This window comes from Cnephaeus nilssonii (assembly GCF_951640355.1).
Source record: "Cnephaeus nilssonii genome assembly, chromosome: 3".
Lineage (NCBI taxonomy): Eukaryota > Metazoa > Chordata > Mammalia > Chiroptera > Vespertilionidae > Cnephaeus > Cnephaeus nilssonii.
In genome coordinates, this window is record NC_137074.1 from 84,699,712 (window position 1) to 84,713,295 (window position 13,584).

The window sequence follows — 13,584 nt, forward strand, 5'->3', positions numbered from 1 at the left end:
ATGATAAAATATTGAACATATAACCAGAAAACTGTCTCTGCTTCTACAGTGCTAATTTATGGTGCAGATATTTGATGGCAAATAAAGCTTTATTAAAATCAAATAAATTAAACTGCCAAGTTAATGCAAAGGCTTTATGAAAACTGAAATTTTTGTCGTGCCATGATTTTTCCACATTGTTCGACACAAAAACTACTTAACAGCCTCTCTTTTGTAGCTGAAGAAGCACTTATGTATTTATTCTAATGTGTTAAAATATCTCAGAAGGCTCCACCTGTAGATGAAGTTTAAATAATGTGTATAAAATACGAACCAAGGGAAAATACATAATGTCGTTTACCTTCGTGAGGCATAAACTGTGCAAAATAATACATACTTATATATCTTTAAAAAATAATACAAATACTCCAAAAATCCAGAGTTTTTGAATAGGTAGAGGTCCACAGGGATGTTTAATTTGCATATCACTGGCTTGGGCAGCACAGGTGCTAAGGGTGATTTCTGGTTGAAGGTGTCACCCGTGAAATAACAAAGATTGACTCTGCATGCCTACCTCCCTGCTGCTGGTAGCTAAGCAATACTCTTATTTGGCTGATTTCCTAATAAACTACAGGTGGGTGGGTGTTGAGGTTGTGCCATTACAAATCATCATCTGTTAGATCAAAGTGCAGAGGGAAGAACAGCAGGTGTACAGTATTAATAGCTGCATTTATCTCCCCAGTCACTTAATAATTGTTTCTGGTGTGCCTTCCCTGTAGCAGAGCATTTCACGGACTCCAAAAGCATTTTGATGAGGCTTAATATGTTCCATGCTGGCAGAGTGTTACATGTAGGGTGTGGGTATGTTTCATTTCCTAATGAGTCACTGGTGTAGCAAACAGATATAGAAAACCACTTGAGAGTTTTCATTCATGTTGCTTTTCTTCCATGATCAAATATTAGCATTTGCCTTTACATCATTAATATGTGCTTAAAAATAAAACTAATATTTTCATCCAATTTTTATAACTATTTCCTCTTATTTAATAGTTGTTGACATTTATCAAAAGCCTTCTGTATGTTAGCCAGATATTGATCTAGGCTTTTATATACATACTAGAGGCTTGGTGTACAAATTCATGCACAAGTGGGGTCCCTCAGCCTGACTGGTGATTGGAGCCATCAGGGGGGCCAGATGGGAGGAGGGGCAATGGGAGGTTGGCTTTGGGAGTGCACTGACCACCAGGGGGGTGCTCATGCATTGAGCATCTGGCCCCTGGTGGTCAGTGTGCATCATAGTGACTGGTCGACCGGTAGTTCTGATTGTTCAGTTGTAACAGTCGCTTAGGCTTTTATATATATACTAGAGGCCGGGTGCACAAAATTCATACATGGGGGATGTGTGTGTGTCCCTCAGCCCAGCCTGCACCCTCTCCAATCTGGGATCCCTCAAAGGATGTCCGACTGCCTGTTTAGGCCCGATTCCAATGGGATCGGGCCTAAACGGGCAGTAGGACATCCCTCTCACAATCCAGGACTGCTGGCTCACAATGGCTCACCTGCCTGCCTGCTTGATTGCATCTAACCGCTTCTGCCTGCCAACCTGATAACCCACAACCACTCCCCTGCCAGTCTGATTGATGCCTAACTGCTGCCCTGCCGGCCCAATTGCCCCTAACTGCACTCCCCTGCCAGCCTGGTCACCCCTAACTGCCCTCCCCACCAGCCTGGTTGCCCATAACTGTCCTTCCCTGCAGGCTTGGTCGCCCCCAACGGCCTTCCCCTGTTGGCCCAGTAACCCCTAACTGCCTCCCTTGCCAGCCTGGTCGCTCCAAACTGCCCTCCCCTGCTGGCCTGATCACCCCCAACTGCCCTCCCCTGCTGGCCTGGTCACCCCTAACTGCCCTCCCCTGCTGTCCCAGTCCCCCGCAACTGCCCTCCCCAGCAGACCTGGTCTCCCCCAACTGCCCTCCTCTGCCAGCCCGGTCACCCCTAACTATCCTCCCCTGCTGGCCTGATTGCCCAAACTTCCCTCCCCTGCAGGCCTGGTCCCCCCCCAACTGCCCTCCCCTGCAGGCCTGGGTCCCCCCCAACTGTCCTCCAGTGCAGGCCTTGTCCCCCCCCAACTGCCTCCCTTGTTGGCCTGGTATCCCCCAATTGCCCTCCTCTGCCTGCCTGGTCACCCACAACTGTCCTCTTCTGCTGGCCTGGTCACTCCTAACTGCCCACACCTGCCCTCCCCTGAAGGCCATCTTGTGGTGGCCATCCTGTGCCTTGGAGTGATGGTCAATTTGCATATTACTCTTTTATTAGATAGGATAAAAAACATTACTCTTTCTATTATTTTTAAATGTCTAAATGGTCAGTGCAAATTTGGTAACTGAATTTCAGTATAAATTTTAGGAAATTAGTAATTGTTGCTCCCATATATTCAGAAGTAAAATTTTGACCCTAAATATTAGTATACAAGAGGCCCAATGCATGAAGATTCGTGCAAGAATAGGCCTTCCTTCTCCTGGCTGCCGGCACCGCCTTCGCTTCAGCTCGGAGCCACCTTTCCACCTTTGTTCCGGCCAGAGCTGCCTTCCGACTCGCGCCTTGTTGCGTCAATTTGCATATTCCCTCCTTATTGGCTGTGGGCACCCCCATCTTTGCCATGGAGTTACGGTCAATTTGCATATTCTGTCTTTATTAGATAGGATTTGCTTGTAAAATTTTTATTCATCTTTATCTTTTTTAATATCTCCAAATATGTCCTCATGCTTGCTTTTTAACTGACCAAATCCTTGCATCACAATTATACTCCAATAACATGTGCAAAAATATGGAAATGTACTGCTGTCTTTTGAAATGAAAACTTACAATTCCAGAAATTGCCATCAGAGGACAGAAAGGTTATTGGTCCTCCACACAAATCTACCTTCTCCTTCTATAGTAATCTTATTGTTGCTGGGATCATAGTTAACATATATTTTCTAGGCTCTCTTGTAGTTGAGTCCACAGGACTAGATCTCATCAATAAAATATGAGAGTAAGTGAGTGACTCATCTCTAAGAGAGAGTTTTTAAGATAGATAATTGCCTTCTCCATGTTCTCTCTCCTCTTTGCTGACTAGATGGAGATGACAATGTGTCAATAGCAATTAGAGGGGAGACACATGGTATAAGGAGCCTGAGTGACTGAATATTAATATTAATGAACCTCTTGTCAACTAGAAATAAACACCTCGGACTGTTACCTGAAAGGAAAGGAATACCTATTACATTCTAGCAATATATATTACTGAATATATTTATTATATTATATAACATACTAGAGGCCCGATGCATGAAATTCATGCATGGGGGGTGTCCCTCAGCCCAGCCTGCATCCTCTCCAATCTGGGACCCCTCGGGGGATGTCTGACTGCCAGTTTAGGCTTGATCCCTGCAGGATCGGGCCTAAACTGGCAGTCGGACATCCCTCTTGCAATCTGGGACCGCTGGCTCCTAACCATTCACCTGCCTGCCTGCTTGATTGCCCCTACCTACTCTGCCTGCTAGCCTGATAGCTCCCTAACCACTCCCCTGCCAACCTGATTGATGCCTAACTGCTCCCTGCTGGCATGATCTTTCCCAACTGCCCTCCCCTGCTGGCCCAATTGCCTCTAACTGCCTTCCCCTGCCGGGCCCGATTGCCCCTAACTGCCTTCCCCTGCAGGGCTGAGGGGACTGGGGGACTCCGGCTGGATGAGGTGGGGTTGAGGGGACTGAGTGCTGCCATCTTGTGGCTGTGGGCTCTGCCATCTTGCGAGGTTGTGATGGTCAATTAGCATATTCTCTCTTTATTAGCTAGGACTAGAGGACTGGTGCACAAAATTCATGCACTGGGGCAAAGGGTCTCTCAGCCCAGTCTGTGCCCTCTCAGAGTCCAGAACCCCTTCGGCGATGTCCACCTGCTGGCTTAGGCTTAGCTTGGGGGATCAGGACTAAGCTGGCAGTCAAATATCCCTCTTGCATCCAGAACTCCTTGCTCCTAACCACTCACCTGCAGTGGAAGCAGGAGAGGCTTCTGCCACCACTGCTGTACTTGCTAGCCATGAGCCTGGCTTCTGGTTGAGCAATGCTCCCCCTGTGGGAGCACACTGACCATCAGGGGGCAGCTCCTGCATTGAGCATCTGCCCCCTGGTGGTCAGTGTGCATCATAGTGACCGGTCGTTCCACCAATCATTCTGACATTCAGTGGATTTGCATATTAGGGTTTTATTATATAGGATAAGGTTATATATCATATTTATTATAGTATCTTAATTTAGCCTAAGTAAAACAATGTCAATGTATGAAATACAGACTGAAAATGGTGAAGCCTTTCTCAAGACAAACATTATTAACTCCAATCCAGAAATGGTGGGTGTTTGGAGCATTGTGCTAAAAAATTTTGAGAACTCTTTAAGATTCAGCACTAGGATTGCTGTGATCAGCAGCATCATAATAATGACAAGTGAATATAGCATGGTTGCAAATGTTCCAAATGTTTGCCAAATCTGAAATTAATAAATGAGTGTCTGTCTTGTTTATAAAATTAAACATTAAATATTAACATACAACCACATGCAGTCTGGGAAAACTTTTTCTTTTTAAAAAAAATATATTTTATTGATTTTTTACAGAGAGGAAGGGAGGGGGAGAGAGAGTTAGAAACATCAATGAGAGAGAAACATCAATCAGCTGCCTCCTGCACACCCCCTACTGGGGATGTACCCGCAACCAAGGTACATGCCCTTGACCAGAATCGAACCTGGGACCCTTGAGTCCGCACGCTGATGCTCTATCCACTGAGCCAAACCAGTTAGGACGAAAACTTTTTCTTATAGAGATTTTTTACAATTCTCACCTGTGAATTTTTTTCTATTGATTTCTAGAGAGAGTGGAAGGGAGGGGGTGGAGAGAGAGAGAAAAAAAACCAAAAAACGATGTGAGAGAGACACATCAGTTGGTTGCCTCCCACAAGGAATGTGCAACTTGCAACTGAGGTATGTGCCCTTGAGCCAAACCAGCCAGGGCTCTTTAGAAATTTGGAAGAATTAGTTTTTTAAAAATATTTAATGTTTTCTACAATAATAATATGCCTATTAACTTCCCTCAGTATAAAATCATGTTTGTTTTTTTTCTTTCTTCCTTTGTCTCCAAAGTTTAAAACTTTAATTAGCATTATTATTTTTTCTGTATAGTTTTGGAGGTTTAAAACTTAGAACTTAAAAAACAAAACAAATTGTTTATGGGATCTATCAAGAACTAAAATTTTTTTCTAGGTATTTGTCCATTTTGCCTGTATTTCAGGAAGAATCAGAAGTCCTGAATAGACCAATAATAATTGATGAAATTGAAGCAGTAAATAAAAAACTCCCAGCAAACAAAAGCACTAGTCTGGATGGCTTCACAGGGGAGTTTTACCAAACATTCAAAGAAGAACTAACACCTATTCTCCTCAAACTATTCTAAAAATCCAAGAGGAATGAACACTTTCAACTTCTTTTTATGAGGCCACAGTTATCCTAATTCCAAAACCAGATAAAGTCACTACAAAGAAAAAGAACATAGATGCTAAAATCCTAAACAAAGTATTAGCAAATCAGATCCAGTAATATATTAAAAAGATCATACACCATGTCCAAGTGGGATTTATTCCAGGGATGCAAGGCTGAGATAATAGTTGCAAATCAATAAATGTGATACATCACATAAACAAATCAAAAGACAAATAATCACATGATCATATCAATAGACACGGAAAAAGCATTCAACAAAACCCAACACCCATTTTTCATAAAAACTCTCAGCAAAGTGGGAATAGAGGGATCATATCTCAACATAATAAAGGCCATCTATGACAAAGCTACAGCCAACATCATACTCAATGGTCAAAAACTAAAACCATATCCCCTAAGAACAGGAACAAAACAGGGATGTCCACTTTCACCACTCTTATTAACATAGTACTGGAAGTCCTAGCCACAGCAATCAGAAAAGAAGAAGACATAAAAAGCATCTAAATTGTAAAGGAGGAAGTAAAATTCTCATTATTCGCAGATGACACGATATTGTACATAGAAAAGTCTAAGGACTCCACCAAACACTACTAGATGTAATAAATGAAGTTGGCAATGTAGCAGGATACAAAATTAACAACCAGAAATCTATGGCTTTTTTATACACCAAGTAGAGGCCTGGTGCACAAAATTCATGCACTCAAGCAGAGGGGGTGGAGGTCCCTCAGCCTAGCCTGCACCCTCTTTCAGTCTGGGAGCCCTTGGGGGATGTCCAACTGACAGCCTAGGCCCGCTCCAGGGAGTGGGCCTAACCCATCAGCTGGACATCCTTAGCGCTGCCGCAGAGGTGGGAGAGGCTCCCACCACAGATGCTGCGCTCACCAGCTGTGAGCCCGGCCACTGGCTGAGCAGTGCTTCCCCTGTGGGAGCGCACTGACCACCAGGGGCCAAATCCTGCGTTGAGCATCTGCCCCCTGGTGGTCAGTGTGCATCATGATTTGCATATTGGCCTTTTATTATATAGGACTAGAGGCCCAGTGCATGAAATTCGTGCACAGGGGTGGGGTGTCCCTCAACCCAGCCTCTCCAATCTGGGGCCCTGTGCACCTGCCTCTGGAGTCCCCCTGTCCCCTCAGCCCCCCAGCCGCCCAGGGCCAGCCCAAGGTGCAGGCAAGCCTTGGATGGTGGCTGCCCAGTCACCCAGGGCCACCTGAGGCTCAGGTAACCAGGGCTGGCCGAGGCTTGCGCTGCTGGCAGTGGCAGCAACAGAGGTGTGATGGGGTGTTGCCTTTCCCTGATTGCCAGGTCGCCTTCCCCCCCCTGAGGGTTCCTGGACTGTGAGAGGGGGCAGGCCAGGCTAAGGGACCTTCCCCCTCCAGTGCATGATTTTTCATGCACTGGGCCTCTAGTATCAAAATAAAAAGCTTCTACACAGCAAAAGAAACCATCAACAAAACAACAAGAGAGCCCACTGCATGGGAGAACATATTTGCCAATGATACATCTGATGAAGGGTTAATATCCAAAATATATAAGGAACTCATAGAACTTAAGAAAAAGAAGGCAAATAATGCAATGAAAAAATGGGCAAGGGACCTAAATTGACACTTCTCCAAAGTGAACATACAGATGGCCATGAGACATCTGAAAAAATGCTCAAAGTTACTGATCATCAGATAGATGACAATTAAAATGACAATGGGGTAACAACTCACATCTGTCAGAATGGCTACCATCAACAAATCAACAAATGACAAGTGCTGGCTAGGATGTGGAGAAAAGGCAACCCTAGTACACTGCTAGTGGAAATGCAGAATAGTGCAGCCATTATGGAAAACATTATGGTTTCCTCAAAAAATTAAATATGTAACTCCCATTTGACCCAGTTATCCCACTTCTAGGAATATATCCTAAGAGATCCGAAACACCAATCAGAAAGAATGTATGCAAGCCTGTATTCATAGCAGCACAGTTTACAATAGCTAAGATCTGGAAATAGCGCAAATGCCCATCAGTAGATGAGTGGATAAAAAAGCTGTAGTACATTTACACCATGGAATACTATGTAGCAGCAGTAAAAAAGAAGGATCTCTTAACCTTTGAGACAGCATGAAGGGACCCGGAGAGTATTATGCTAAGAAAAGTAAACCAGTCAGAGAAAGACAGGCATCACATGCTCTCACTCATTGTGGAATCTAATGAACAAAATAAATTGCTGAACAAAATAAATACAGAGACATGGAAGCATGGAATAGACTCTTGAATCTCAGAGGGAAGGCAGGGGTGGGACGCTTGGTGGGAACAGATCAACCAAAAAACTTGTATGCATATATGCATAACCCATGGATACAGACAATAGGTTGGTGGGGGCAGGCTAGAATGGGTCAATGGGTGGTAAAAGGGGAACATATGTAGTATTTTATAAATAAAGTTTTTTTTTTTTAAATAAATAATATAATTTAACAAACTTAATGTTCCTAGTAACGTAATAGAAGCTTTGAAAATACATGCATTATAGAGTATGTTATGAGGAAAAATGGGTTGAGTTTGTTATATAACTAGATGCCTGGTGCACGAAATTCATGCATGGGGGGATCCCTCAGTCCGGCCTGCACCCTCTTCAATCTGGGACCCTTTGGGGGGTGTCCGACTGCTGGTTTAGGGATCGGGCCTAAACCGGCAGTCGGACATCCTTCTCGCAATCCGGGACTGCTGGCTCCTAACTGCTCACCTGCCTTCCTGCCTGATTGCCCCTTACAACCTCTGCCTGCCTGCCTGATCACCCCTAACTGCTCTCCCCTGCTGTCCTGATCACCCCTAACTGCCTCTGCCTTGGCCCCCACCACCATGGCTTTGTCTGGAAGGACGTCCAGTAGATGTCCGGTCTATCTGGTCTAATTAGCATATTACCCTTTTATTAGTTAAGATTCTCCAACTGAACCCTGGAAATGAGAGAACAGCTTTTTATGTTTTAGTTTATTTAGAGAAAAGCTCTCAGTGGAGATTTAAGATGGATGATATATTGTGAAGAGGAGGAAGCGGGTAATTGTAGAAGTAGAGGTGAGTGTGGCTGGCCCTAAGGGAAGTACACATGAATTTAGTAAGCTCATGTCAGGGTTTTCACCCACCACCTCGTGGCACCCAGGTGAGAGGTGACAGACTTTGAGAGCAATAGCTATAAGATTCATGTAAGGAGACTGGACATAGTTTGCTGATGCCCCCAGACTCCACAAAGATTGCTGTGCTGAAGCCTTGTGCTTGCAAAGCAGAGCTACCTGTCCTCAATGGACCCCTCAGATAGATATGGGCAATGAGCATTGTAAGGGCTCTCATGCTACACTGGATGATAAAGTTCTCTCCCTCACTGAAAAAATTAAATGCATTGGGGGTAATGTTAGTTAATAACATTTTATAAGTTTTAAGTGTACAGTTCTATAATACATTATCTATATATTGCATTGTATGCTCACCACCCAAAGTCTAGTCTCCTTCCATCACCATATATTTGACCCCCTTACTCTTCTCATCCTCCCCCCACTCCCTTCCACTTCTGGTAACCACCATATTGCTGTCTGTGTCTGAGTTTGTTATTTTCTGTTTTATATCCCACATTTGAGTAGCTCATATGGTTCTTGCCCTTTTCCATCTTACTTATTTCACTCAGCAGTTTTTCCTCTTATTTTATGGCTGAGTGGTATTCCATTGCATATATGTACTATATCGTTATCCAATCATCCATTTGAAGGACACTTGGGTTGTTTCCATGTCTTGGCTATTGTGAATAACACTGCAATGAACATAGGTATACATATATATTTACTAATAAATGTTTTTAAATGTTTCTGGTATACCCAGAGGAGGGATCACTGGGTTATATGGTAGATTTATTTTTAATTTTTTGAGGAACCTTAATACTGTTTTCCATAGTGGTTGTACCAGTTTACATCCCCATCAGCAGTGTACAAGGGTTCCTTTTTCTCCACAACCCCTTCAACACTTGTTTTACTTGTCTTGTTGATATAGCCATTCTAACATGTGTGAAGTGATAACTCATTGTAGTTATGACTTGCATTTCCCTTCAGCTAGTGAAGTTGAGCACCTTTTCATACATCTGCTGGCTTCTTGGGAAAAGTGTCCAGATCCTCTGCCAATTTTTCAATTGGATTTTGTTTTGTTTTTTTGCAATGTTGTGTTGTATGAGTTCTTTATATATTTTTGATATTACCTCCTTATTGGAGGTATCAGTTGCAGATATCTTTTTTCATTCAGGGTTAAAAGAGAGCTTGTGATCTCACTGAAAGCTGGTTAGTAGTCCATTAACTTTGAAATCTGAAGAGCCTCCCTCTGAGAGATAGCCATTCCGGGATTTTGACTTGGCTCTTCCTACTCTCTCTTAGAACATTGGTTGGCAAAGTATGGTCCCCAAGCCAGGTCCATAACCTACAACTGGAAACTTGTTAAGAAATGCATCACCCCAGACTTATGGGACCAGAAACTCTAGTGTGGAGCCCGGCAATATGTGTTTAACAAGCTCTCCAGGGGTTTCTGATGCAGTCAAGCCTGAGAATTCATGTCTCAGAGAATGTCACCTCCACTTAGACTGGCGTTTTTCCAGAGATCACTCTCACAGATCACTAGTTTTTAACCGTTCCTTTTGTACCTATTATATTTAGATTGAAATTATAATTGAAATTTTTATATCAGGCCTTTTAAAATCTAATCTGCTCATGTTTTCCCCTGCAAATCCTATCAGAATGACTGAGCATTTTGACCCTGTCAGTTGTTAACATTAGAAAAACCGATGGTAGAAAAATAATAAAATTGTCAGAGTTTCAGGATGATGCAAAGAACTAGGGTTATTTTCATCTGTTAAGTAACTGATTGAATTGACAGCACACCCCAAATTGTGCAACAGTTTTATACATTGGGTGGAGTGAATTAGTTTAGGAAAGAGTTCACTACATTGTCATACAGAAGTATTCCTAGTAGGACATGACTTGCACCTGTTAAACTATTTCGAAGAAAAAGCAAAGCCTGTGCATTCAAGCCAGAAAAAGCTACTCATTGCCAGCTCCACTGTGAGATACGATTCCACTGGCAACTTACAGACAGGTCAGCAACCATCCCTTTCTCCAAAATATTCCTTAAAATAACTAACTTTTTTTTTTTCTGATGGGAAAATAGCACAACCCAGCAATCTGTAATTCTTTTTATTTGTGTCTGCCAAACAGCTGTATTTACAGAAAGCAATGGCCTGATTTTTTTTTTATCTTGATTTCTAATTGAGCAGTTTGGTGGTCTAATGATTTTAGTTTGTGAAACTCATAAAATGCATGGGCCAAAGTAGCTTGAACCTTTTCCCTTTTCCTTTCTTCCATGTTCTCATTATTTATAATGAGTCTTCCCAGAAACCTTTCAGTGCGTTCCTCGCTGAGTGCACGGACACTGGTGAAGCTGGGAGATAATCAACTCCAGGCCGGGACCATGCAGCAGCGCCAACACGCTGCTCATGACTCCAGCAGATGTTTCTGCTTTGGGGGGCCAAAAGAAATGTTATAGGGTTTTTCCTCCCTCTCAGGGAAAACTGCCAGAACAGTCAAAAATGGGAAATATATAGGCCTGCTCGCATTTCCAAGTTGGGAGGGATATTATGTCCAATAAAAGGACTCTCAAAGAGAGGAATTTCTGAAGACGCCATCTTGCAAATCTAAGTAAAATGTTCATCAGGATAAAGAGAGACCAAGGAAAGCTCACTTGGCTTCAGATGTGTCTGCATATTGAAAACTGTGTGAATGTTGGAGGGGTTAGAACTAATACCCATTTGTGGTAAAAACACACCTGGGAGTCAGTAAAGACCTGCTTCCCCTGCACCCCAAAAAGACACAGATGCAGTACTCTGAAATTTTGCACTGCCTTTTTTTGTTTCTTTCTGTCTCTCTTAAGAAAATTTGAATTGTGAGTCCCCTGAGAGAGAGGATATGTGCAGGACTGTGAGTCATTTTTCTTCTAAATTGACTGTGTACCGCATAGTATAATTTTATTCCTAAAAAGAGCAAAATTAACAAAAAATTTACCTTGGGTGGGGAAATCTGAGAATTTCAGCTACCAGAGATTGATTTATTTGGTTTTGATGTTATTTTGGATCTTGAGGAAAGTTTATGTACAAAATTATGTGATAAACATCAGATAAACATGAAACTTATGTGAGGTGAAAACATGGATCTGTGCAGGGCTCTAGTTTGGGGTGTTAAAAAATGACGCTTTTGGGAAAAAGTTTGAAACAGGAGGAAGAGAGTAGCCTACAAGCCACTTGCGAGACTTGTTTATGTAACTGGAGGTAAAGAGGATCAGCTTGGAGAACAGGGCTGCTGTAATTTTCTATGTAACAAGGCTGTCTGCTAAGAACCAGAAATGATGAGCTATTACAAAGCCATTCTGATAACTCTTAACTGATTATTCTTCTCTGATATTGCATGCTCAAAGCCATGTACAAACAATTAACACCGGGAGTATGATTAGCTAGAAATATGTACTAGTGTACTCCATCTGGTTAGTCACTCAGTATTACTTATAATTAGTCCCAGCTTATGTTTCATGTGCTTGACAGAACAAAAGTGGTTTGAGATGATTCTATTAAGGAACTGTACTATGAAGGAAATGTATCATCCACCTATTAAAGTTCTGATAAAACAGTGTCGACTTTAAAATCCATTAGCTAGTTTATTGTTAAAGTGGGAGTGCTAATTGAGGTCCCAGCAAAGCTCTAGGAGACCCTGGGATCCCTGAAAGGAGGCAACCTCCGCCTGTTATATGCTCCATAACAATCTACATTTTTGGTGAAGTCCAACTTATCTAGTTTATTTCAACTTCATTTAAGTTAAGATTTAAGGATGAGTAATATTTTGGCTAAATTGAGAAGGAATAGCCCACCAGACCAGGAAAAAATGTAGAAATACTCAGAGTTGAAACAAAAGTATAATACATTTGAAAACTAAAATTCATACACATTAATGTCACCTAATCTGTGAGGGAGTGGGAAATGAAACTAACGAGTTATGCAGGGGGAAGATTAAAAATGAGCTTTCAAACCATGACAAGTTGATTAGAGGAAAACAAAACCAGCTTCAAGGTGGCCAGTTGGAAGGTTGCTCATGGGACATGATGTTACTGATTGGGGAAGTGACAGTGACAATTAGAGGTAACCTCATGAAGATAAAGGATATTTAGGAGTTTTAATTGATCCGATTTTTCATTGACTCTATGTGAGAATGGTGGAGAAAAAGGAAGTCAAAGATTATTCCCTAGTTCTAGGCTTGGACAATTGATTGGAGAGGTAGTGCCATTCACTAAAGTATTTTCAGGTGAGAAAGGGAAAGATGGATTCACTCTTTGTGCTTGACTACAGGGCAGTTATTTCTCAGCATCCCCAGTGTGCCTCTGTGTTCCCAAACCGTTCCATGCATTTTCTTCTGCTCCAGTAACATCCTGCAAGTGCAATAATTAAAGGCAATCTGAGGGAGACTCACTGCCAGCACCACGCTCCCTAGCCATGCTGGCTCCCTGGTAGTCTTCTGGGCACAGCAGATCCTTCTGCTGCTCCACAACACCCACTGTTGCTGCTGCTGCTGGTGGTTCTTCCTGAAGAAACTGGGGAGGGTGCTTCTGGCTCTGAATTATTGCCGAAGGCCACAGCATCATGGGTTATAATGATAGTCTTCAACTTCTGATTGCATGCCCTCTTTCTTAGCATTTCAAACGAGTTCATAAAGGTAGACTGAGAATGAAGGCCATCTACCTCCCTCCATGTTCTTGCCATCTCCATCTCTTCCCCTGGTGACTTTCTTTTTCCCCAGACTAAAAGATAAACACATCATGCAAATATGTTCATGTGATAAAACAAAGGTCCACAGTGGTCACCTACCTTCCAGTTCTGCAGTAGCAAGTACACAAATCTTCTTTTGAGCTAAATTGGGACATCTTGCTGAAGTAACAATATTTTATGGGCTTTTATTCCACGCAATCATGGATTATTGAAGAAGGAGAAGGAGAAGAAGTCCTTGAAGTTACTCTATATAGC

General features: G+C 42.6%; 1 pseudogene across 1 annotated transcript in view; it reads right to left on the bottom strand.

Annotated features, from left to right (window-relative positions):
- Positions 1-13,202, bottom strand: part of LOC307096753 (60 kDa heat shock protein, mitochondrial-like) — a 93,114-nt pseudogene extending 79,912 nt beyond the window's left edge. Inside the window, exon 1 of the transcript in view lies at positions 13,034-13,202. The product of the transcript in view is annotated as a 60 kDa heat shock protein, mitochondrial-like (transcript). The remainder of the gene's footprint in view (positions 1-13,033) is intronic.
- Between the last annotated feature and the right edge of the window lie 382 nt (positions 13,203-13,584).